The sequence below is a fragment of the Triticum aestivum genome, chromosome 6B (assembly GCF_018294505.1).
Source record: "Triticum aestivum cultivar Chinese Spring chromosome 6B, IWGSC CS RefSeq v2.1, whole genome shotgun sequence".
In the NCBI taxonomy this organism is placed as follows: Eukaryota; Viridiplantae; Streptophyta; class Magnoliopsida; order Poales; family Poaceae; genus Triticum; species Triticum aestivum.
In genome coordinates, this window is record NC_057810.1 from 5846420 (window position 1) to 5856061 (window position 9642).

The following is a 9642-nucleotide window of genomic DNA, read 5'->3' on the forward strand; positions in this document are numbered from 1 at the left end:
TTACAGAAGCCAACTACAAATTTTAATATGCACAAATTACTGTTTTTGGGATAATGCAGCAAAGCTCCTACACATATTAACATAATGCAGTAGTTAATTAGGTACAACTTCAACTATAAATGCATACATCTCCAACAAACATCTAAAATTTCATTACTTACCTAAACAACAACAAATTATACTATAGATGAATCTTGTATCATCTAAATCAATTCATTGGCACATCTTAATTAATGCATTCCAAATCAAATATGTTTCCATCCAGTATCATTGAACCACAGATCAAATCAAATAATCATAAATGTCAGCAGCATTGAACTACAGATCTAATAATCATATGACATCTATCTGACCTTAAATTCCCCCTTAAATAAGGTATTCATCCTCATACTAATTAAATTCTAACAAGCAAAAATTCAACTACTAATCTAATAAGCATCTGAAAAAACCCCAAGATGCTTTTATCTCTGAAGCAACGGCATTGTAGAGGATGTTCAATGTTGTCAATATCTCTGAAGCAACGACAAAATTCCACTACTAACCCAAAGTAAATAAGCATAGACTGCCCCTTCCCCTCGACCACGCTTCCCCTCTCCTTCAGAAGCCCCAATCCAGCACAAAAAAATCCAGCCCTTGAGAAGCTCTTTTTGATTAACATGACAACACCCAGTACATGAGCACATCCTTCACTATATTTACATGCAAACTAATGCACCATCTAATCACCTCACTTAGACAATTTCCAAAAAGACAAGGCCATGCACAACCCATCTCATAGCCTCTGCCTGACAGGCATCAATCAAGCATCAAATAACAGCAACTATGACAACATGCATCAATCAAGCATCTAAGAATTGCAACTATGACAGCCATGATCCCTAGAACTAAGCATCCATTTAATTAATCATCAAGCCAAAGAACTAAAGCAGGCACCAACCCAAACCAATACAGAAGTATATATTTGACTCCAAACACCTAAAGAATTGCAAAAATTCCACTACTAATCTAATAAGCATCTGAAAAAACCCCATCCCTCAATCTGGCTACTTCTAACCTAATCTAATAATCATATGTGGTCCACCATTCTTGCACGAATCAAATACAGAAAAACCCTAATGCAGAGAAAACCCTACCTCCAACAAATCTAACCAAACAAAGTTCTGGCCACAAACCCTACAATCTAAAAACTACCAACTAAAAGTTAGCCGCAGATACCTTCTGCTCCGCTTCCTCCTCGCTGGAGCCGGCCTCCACCTTCTCCACCTTCTCCACCTCGTGCGCCTCGCCAGAGCCCGCCCCCACCTTCTGCGCCTCGCCAGAGCCCGCCTCCACCTTCTGCGCCTCGCCGGAGTTCGCCAGAGCGGGCGCATCTGACTGGACCGTGCCGCTGCGGCCCGCCCCCGCCTTCTCCAGATCTCCAGCGGAGGGAGCACCGCGCTGCACGCCGGCACGCCCTCTCACAAAGGTGCCCGCAGCGACCTGCCGCGCCTGCTCCACCAGATATGCGCCCCAATCGGGGCGCTCGCCTCCTGCGTCCGCCATGGCGATGGAGAGGATGCGGTGAGGGAGACGAGGAGGTTGGAGAGGAGAGGGAGTGGGGAGGGGAGAGTGGAGAGAGGGAGACGATGCGGCGGGGGAAATGGTGGGCGATGCGGCCGGAGGTGGTTGCCGTCCACATTTATATGATGGGACAGTTTTGGCAACTACCCGTGACACGTGCTGCCCCACGCGCGGGCGGCTTCATGCGTGCACGAAAGGCCGCCGTATACAAAAAATTAACACATATACGGACGGGCACACGTATACGGCCGGGCATACGATCTAACCGGGCCCGTACGGGCCTCCCAGGGCTCCTCGACGGCTATACACGGGGGCAACAAAGACGATCGTGCCCCTCGTTATGAACCGTTTTTGGTTCATCCTGACCGTCGATGTGTTTTTCCACCCCGCGTTCAGCCCATGGGGGGAGCACCGGAGCAGAAACGATTTGCTGGTTTTGGGGGCTCAATGAGCCTCAAATATCTCAATCATGTGTAGAGATCCTTTGTAGCATGAGAATATTTGAGCTGACACGAAATTGGCATGTTTCCTGCACAGTTGGGAAAACTGAGCTCACTTGAAGTCCTTATGCTGAGGGATAACTATCTAAAGGGAAGGATATCAGATACAGTGACGAGCCTTTGTAGCCATAGAATATTTGAGCAGACACGAAATGAAGTTCAAGGGAGGCTGACAAAATTCATCGAGTGGTTATGGAAATGTTCATGGTGTCAGTTGAAGGTGCTGACTTTGGGCCACAATAACATAACTGGCTCCTTGCAGATTTGATCAGCCACATGTAATACTCCATACTTGGGATTCGGGCTAGCCCCGTTCCGGATGAGAATGAGCAAAAAGAAAAGTTCCACAACTTCAATTCAACTGATACATATTAAGCAAAAATGAACTCTGAACATCATGTATTGATCAATTAAATATAATTAATTTGTTTGGTAATATCGATACATGGAAAATTCATATCTGTTTTTTAATGTGCACTAGCCAGATTTCTGCAGTAACACAGAGATGTTTCAGATTTGCAAATCCATGTCATTGCATACATGCTATGCGATAAACATCAATTATACAACAACTTATTTAGGTAGCTAATACTACTGAAGAAATATAAGTGCTTATTCAATTTCCTCTAAGATATCCATCCCTGATTCCATGTAGCTTGGCAGCCACCTCCTGCATGTTGATACGATCAACAGGGGATGGCTTGGTGCAGCAAAGGCCAACGTTTAGGATAGACATCAGAGAACATACACCTTTTTCCTTCGTGGCCACCGGAGTTTCTTGGCAAAGCTCCAACTCCTGTAACAACTGGGGATCAACAATCTCCAATACCCTATCAGGGAAGCTGATCTCTGTAAACTTCACAATGCTCAGTCCATCCTTGAACTTGTCATCAGTCGGCGTTCTTCGAATGAATATCTCCAGGAGAACGATACCGAAGCTGTAAACATCCACGGCGGTCGAAACTTGACCACCCCCTGCATATTCTAAGGAATGAATAATATAGAGTTAATTTCACTTTCGCTGGTTAACATAGATACCGAAAAAAATGTGTTGACACGAGATTTTTTTAAAAGTACATTACCTGGAGCAGCATATCCGACCGTTCCAATTAGTGCAACCGAAGAAGAGTTTGAGTTACCAAGTGATGATGTTGTGAAACCAACTGTGAATCTTGCTAGGCCGAAGTCTCCGACATGAGCTATCATATTGTCATCCAAAAGAATGTTGCTAGGCTTCAGATCACAGTGAACCATTGTTCCTTGGTTGTTATGGTGGAGGTACTCCAATGCATCCGCTACATCCACGACAATGCCTATCCTTTGAAACATTGTAACAAGATTCAAATTTGAAGAGCCTTCACAGCCTTGAGTTGAGTATAGTAGTTTATGTAAGTCTCCTCCTGGCATGAACTCATATACTAGGGCCTTGAAATCATTACCATTAGAATCAATGCTTGAGCATACAGTTAGTATAGGGACTAGATTACGGTGTCGCACATTTCTCAACGCATTACATTCAGCAATGAAGCTCTTTCGTGCTCCTGTAAGCTCTAGGTTGAAGACTTTTATGGCAACCTCATTTTCATCTTCAGCTAGTTTTCCTTGGTATACGGAACTATACCCCCCTCTGCCTATTAGGTTGGATGCTGAGAATCCTTGTGTTGCTCTGGATAGGTCGTTGAAAGAAACTTTGGGAAATTTTGTAGCAAAGGAGGGCGGAGATATTGATTTGCTCTTGTGTTTTCCTCTCCAAAGCAATAAACCAAATATGACCATAGCAAGTGACACCATACTGGCTATTGGTAAAACAACTTTGAGCACTAAAGATTTTGTGTGCCTAGTTGAATTTGAAGACATAACAGGACATGCTAGCATGTGTAACTCCAGTACCCCACCACAAAGCCCTTGATTTCAATCAATCCGCACGATAGTTGCATTCTTGAAGATCCCTTTTATTGGAACCTCTCCCTCAAGATGGTTGAATGACATATCAATTTTCTCAAGTTGTAGGTTGCCAAGAGATGCTGGTATTGACCCGGTTAAGTTATTGGCAGAAAAATTCAAAACTTTGAGGCTCCTTATATTGCCTAATGAAGTGGGAATGCTTCCACTGAAAATATTTGAGTCCAACTCCATGTCTTCTAAACTTTCACAATCACCCAGAGTGTTTGGAATATCTCCGGATAGCTTATTTGATGAAAGTCGAAAATATACGAGTTGTTTGGCATTGCCAATGTTGGAAGGAAGTTGTTTATCGAGGTTGTTAAATGACAAATCTATTCCAATTATTGATGGGATTCTGAATATCTCCATTGGAACCCTGCCATGAAGATTATTATTGGAAATGTCCAAATATTGAAGCATTGGAAAGTTTCCAAAGTTTGGTGGTATGTGGCCAATGAACTGGTTTGAGTATAGAAAGATAGATCCCAATTGAGACAAGTTTGACAAGGATGATGGAATGACCCCCGTAAAGAAGTTTGCTGCTAAACCTATTTGCTGCAATGTGTTGAGAGTTCCAATCCACTCCGGAACCACACCTGTAAACCGATTCCCTGACAATGCTACACCAATCAAGTTGGGAAGGTTTGCTATGCCAGAAGGAAAATTTCCAGATAGTTGATTCTTTGCCAAGTATAGACGCTGGAGTTGATTGGAGAGGTTACCTAATGAACTGGGTACATGCCCTGATAAATGATTCATAGTCATGGAGAATATTTGTAGTTTCGTGCAGTTGCCTAAGCTATCCAAAAACTCCCAGTCTTCCCTGCTATGTGCTTGGAGTTTATTCTCTTCAAGATTTAACAATGAGAGTTTGGTGAGTTTGCCAATCATGGTGGGCACCAATCCGGTGAAGTTGTTACCAGACAAATCAATGTTGTATAGATTGGAAGCATTAGTGAGTGAACTAGGAATGTTCCCTACAAAGAAGTTGCCACCCAATACAAGTATCTGTAGATTGGGAAGAGAGGTACAGAGAATTGGTGGTACCTCTCCACTTAGACCATTGAGAAAAAGGCCAAGGCCGATGAGTGTAGAAATATTCAAGATGGTTTGCGGAAACCTACCTGCCAGCTGATTGGCACCTACATACAGGTATTGCAAGCTGGATAAATCTGCAAACTCACTTGGGATATTTCCCTTGATGTGATTATATCTGCAATCAATGGCAGCTAGTGTTGTGATATTGGCAAGAGAAGTTGGGATGGTGCCAGTAAGATTATTACGTGACAGAAGTAGCTTGTGAAGGTGATCGGGCAAATCAGCAGAAAATTGGCCGACTAGGTTGTTAGACGAAACATCGAGCACCCTGAGCTTTGTGCAATTTGCAAAACTCGGCATCGCTCCTTGCAATGTGTTATTATTCAAGCCCAGGGTTTGGAGGCGATGCAAGTGACCAAGGAAGGGTGGGATCTCTCCTGTGAGTGTGTTATCCGTTAGATCTAGATAATGGAGGAATGTGAGGTTCCCAAGTGAAGGAGAGATGTGTCCTACCAAATCTCGACTTGTAAGGTTTAGAGAAGTGACACGATGTGGAGTCTTCACCATACACATGACACCTTCCCAGCTGCAAAAGTGGGTGCTATCGTTCCAGGACATTAAGGCTTCGTGCCGGTCGAGGCTGATTGCGTCCTTGAAGTCAAGCAGCGACAACCGATCTGTCTCGTTTCCATATGAGAAAAAAGAGTTGCAGGTGACCACATGTACACTGCAAACTACCAACACCAAGAGAAGTAACTGGCTGGTTGTAGTAGCTTCCATGGTCGGGTAGCTCTGTATGTAAATGTGTAGGTCAAGTTAGCTCAGCAGCATTCTCTATACATGCATTGATGCATACATAAGATGACAAGAATAATCCGAGTTTAAATAAGTCTAACGTAGACATGTTAGCAGGTACCCATCCGTGGATAAATTGTGTCGTGCGAATCGCCTGGGGATTTTCGTGTAAAAAATGAATTACCTGGCGATTTTCCCCCCTCTAGCTTTTCCTTGCCTGGCCGGAACAAGAGCTACATCCGCCGGAAGAGAGGCATATATGTGTAAATGCAGATTAATTTGGAGTGTGTGGAGTGTTTGGTTCACCGTCGCTAGCCACTGCGGCGTCAATTTATAGGCCGGATGTCGACACTGGTGATCGACTACTAGCTTAGTGCTGCTGTCCACTCGAGTAGTGGGTGATAGCCACTGGAAAAAAAAATAACACGCTACAACGCCCCTAATAACACGCTATAGCGTGTGAAGAATTGTTTCGTTAAATTGATCAGTGTACAATATTTCACTAATATCACACTATAGCGTGTTATATCATGATTAATAACATATTTTCAGTGGGGGCGCTATTTCTTGTAGTGTGCTATTTTTTTCCTTCTTTATAGCACCGCCGACAATCATAGTTGTGTTTGTTAGGAGCACTACTAATCTTTTTGACCGGCCAAACGTCAGGTCAACGCACTTGCTCCACCATTGACCACTAGGGCGACCTGGGTGGGTTGGGCCATAACCCACCCATACCTGGACCAGCGAGGCAACCGAAAAAATCTCTACCTATAATAATATAATAATAAAATTAACTTTTACATAGCTATAATAATGGACGAGGAAGTTATCTGGCGAATCACTGTGTTTTTGCAACAGATCCGAACGGATCAGGTATTTTTGGATCGCAATCGGGCTGTCGTTTGTCATTGTCCGCCTGCTTCCGCATGTTGTTGCTGTCTATCCCGTGGTCCCTCCTGCATGCCGTTGGTCTCTCGCAATTGCATGGCTATAGAGCACAACACACCAGTCGCCCTTCTTCGGTCTCACCGCCGTGCGAACCAACCTGTGGTTAAATGGACAGGAGGACTGTGGTATCCCCAGCCCAACAGGGTTCAAATCCTAGTGCTCGCATTTATCCTGGGTTTATTTCAGGATTTTCGGCGATGCACGTTCAGTGGGAGACGTTCCCGTCGATTACGAGGCGCTTACGGTGACTTCGTAAAATTTTAAGATGATATACCAGCTCAGCCTCTCGGATGTGTTCATAGGGGTAGGGTGTGCGCGTGTGCGTTTATATGGGTGAATGTATGCGCGTATATATGAGCGTTTGCATTTGTACTGTGTTCAAATAAAATAAAATAATGTTAAACGTACAAAGAGTTACACGCAATTATATGCTGACTAGAATTCTTTCTTTCTAACTAACCTCTGGCCCGTGATTTTCACGATGTGGGGCCTTCCTTCCCTTAATCTCCAATCAAAACCCACCTACCTGTAAAACCCACTTGTAAACCTATGTATGTATAGCATTACTCCTCCCTCTCCCTTTTAGCTGATCTTATCTAGACACGGTCCCCTCTCCCTTTCCCCTGGTTCCTACACAATTTAACTGAACCAATTAAGATTTCAGGCAAAAATCTGAGTTCTGTTGCTTCAACTAAGCCCCTCTTGTATTTGGTCAAACTTTGACTAGAATTTGAGTAGCAAAGTATAAGTTGTATGGCACGAAAAGTATATTGTCGGACTCATGCTGGAAAGAAGTTTCCTAAAGATGAAAGTACCAACTCCACATGCAGGAAATTCTAAAAAGAAACAAAATAGAAGAAGGGGCAACCGATGAATTCCATGGGATTGATCATCTGACCTGCAAGAAGTGAAGCTAGCCCCAAACTGCTGCTGCAGAAGAGGAGAGGACCAGAGGTGTCTATCTACCACAAGGGCTCAGATCTGGTCAGGCAAACTGATACACAGGCAACCTGGGGTTTCAGAACATATACCGCCCAGCTAGTGCATATGCTTTGAAGCAAATAAGTGTAAATTTTCCATTCGTCCCGTAGATAGATGATAGGAGGAGAGGAGGAGAGAAGCCCCGAGCTGCAGGAGAAGGAGAAGAAGAAGATAAGAAGGTGAGTCTTTGAAAGCATCAAGCTAGGCTAGGCTAGCACTGCAGTCAAGGTCCATCGTGCTTTATTCCACAATTTTCGCATGGTGTCTGAGCCACACGATCATTTTCCACTGTATGAATGGATCGTAGAGGATGAGTTGTCGGATCACCGGGCAGGACGAGCTTGAGAAAGCAATGGCCCGGAGGAGACTTGATTCGTCGACGTGCAGCTCGGGGCCACACGGTCATTCATTCCACAGTTTGAAGGAGAAGCTAGACCCTTTTTTTTGCGGTGGAGCTAGTCTCTTATTAGCTGCAAATGACAAAACAACATAATCGGTTGTAGACCTTCTCATACCAGTCAAGACGTGGGTGAATAATCAACAGAAGAAACACCGCATGCCATGATCCATATATGCCGTTGCCGCCTCCAGCTCGTCGGAGTGGCGCCTCTTGGATCTCGTCAAAGCATACCGTGCGTACTACAAGATGGCACGTCTTTACTAAGACTACAATTTTGCTTTTGAGTGGTAAGAACACAATTAACGATGTAGACCAGTTGTTGGATGGTCAGAACAGGAGAATTATTATTTCAGTGGGAGGTGACATTCCCGTCAATAGCAGCAAGACACCCTGATGACTCTGTCAATCTTAAAATTTCACAACTCCGATCCAGTCTTCACTCTTCAGCATTGTTAAGGAAATCGTTAACTGGTAGCTGCTCGGTTAGCTTGCGAGTAGGGGATTAATCGGCGAGTTTATCGGCTACTCGGTGACCCTACGAGTAGAGATTAATCGGCAAGTTAACTGGTTAATCGGATAAATTCTTGAACAGGGCTCTTCAGTAGGCGCTGCGTGAATGCCTTGTGTGTAGTGGTGTGAAATATGTGTGTGTGCGTAACTCTATATTGTAATCGATGTTTCTTAAAAGAAAAACCGATCTATACAATCAGCTACCTCTAATCAGTTTTTGCAAAACAAAACTACCTCCTGGGGGCAACTAGCTGAAGGTTAACCACGCGGACGGCACCATTTTTTTCTTGATTTTCCCTGTTTTTTCTAGTGCACGTTTTTAACATGCACTGTAGCATTAGATTAGTAAAGGGAAGCATAGAATCTGAAAATGTCAACAGTGACCGAGCTCCAGGTAGCTCGGTATTTTAAAAAATTCAAAAGGCATATTTTATTGTTTTAAAAAATAAAATAAAAATCCATGCGAAACTTATACGTGTTCTGCACGAACGTGTGAAAAATCATTTCGAAAATATTGCGATTTGTAGGCTGTACAAAAATAATAATTCTGGCCCAACAAAAAAAAATCGGCCCATTTTAGTAAGACGTATTTGTCTTTTTTTGTCCACCTCGTGTGAAAGTATACCGTTATGAAATTTTGCACATACGTAATATTCATGTGTATGAGTGTTCACACAAAATTCTGATTTTTTTCATGCGGTAGGGAGCACAAAGTTATGTAAAAAAATATGTTCACCGAAGCCTATCAACATTAGAAATAGTTCCGAATATCTCGACGCGAGGAACACATGGGTGAAAACAGCTTGCAATTTGGACGCACGGTTCAAGAAATATTTAATTTTTAAAAAATGGACCTAGAAAAAGAAGCACGTACAGCCAGCTCTCCCATCTCCCCTAGAAAAATCCAACCGAAACTCTCTAGTGACCATAGGTGATGCACGTGCTTGTACCAGTTGTCATCTCTGG

General features: G+C 43.5%; 1 pseudogene; it reads right to left on the reverse strand.

Annotated features, from left to right (window-relative positions):
* Nucleotides 1–2566: 2566 nt before the first annotated feature.
* LOC123135371 (receptor kinase-like protein Xa21) lies at nucleotides 2567–7954 on the reverse strand (annotated as a pseudogene).
* Between the last annotated feature and the right edge of the window lie 1688 nt (nucleotides 7955–9642).